Below are 738 nucleotides of genomic sequence, written 5' to 3' on the forward strand. Positions count from 1 at the left end.
ATGGGGGAGCAGCCCTGCACAGATGGCAAACAGTGGCAGGGGTGAGGGGTGGGGCCAGCTGCAAGCAGCTGGGGGGAGAAAAGCCCTGAAAGACCCTGATCTCAGGCCAGGCCTAGAAAACCTACCTGAGGGGACCTGATTATCAGAGGGTACAGGCCGGGCTGAGAGACCCTGCCCCCCCCACCAAGTGCATGGATTTTCATGCACTGAGCCTCATAGTTATGAAAATAAAAACAAGTTACCTAGCTCGTTTGCTCAGTGGGTAGAGTATTGGCCTGTGGATTGAGGGGTCCTGGGATCTATTCAGGTGGGGGGCACATGCCTGGGTTGTAGGTTCAGTCCCCAAGGTGTGGGGGGGGGGTAGGCCCAGACTACCCAGCCAGTGGTGCTGCAGCAGGTGGGTGGGGCCTCCCTCTGCCAGGTGATTGATCTGAGGGCCCCACCATTGATCGCCCCACAGAGGGAGGCCCAGGCCAGCCAAGCGATCACACCCCATGCCTGTCACCTACAGAGGGAGGTGGCCAGTGGCAGGGGATGGGGGAGCAGCGCTGCACAGATGGCAAACAGTGGCAGGGGTGAGGGGTGGGGCCAGCTGCCAGCAGCTTGGGCCTCTAGTGTTTTAATATTTACCTACGTTCCATTTACAGAAAATTCTAAGGTAAGTTATAGTATGGACAGCACACAGCCGTGGCAGAAATCACGAGGATGCACCATGGATGGCCAAGGGTGGGGAAGCAG

The sequence above is a fragment of the Myotis davidii genome, unplaced genomic scaffold (genome assembly GCF_000327345.1).
Source record: "Myotis davidii unplaced genomic scaffold, ASM32734v1 scaffold26, whole genome shotgun sequence".
Classification (NCBI taxonomy): Eukaryota; Metazoa; Chordata; class Mammalia; order Chiroptera; family Vespertilionidae; genus Myotis; species Myotis davidii.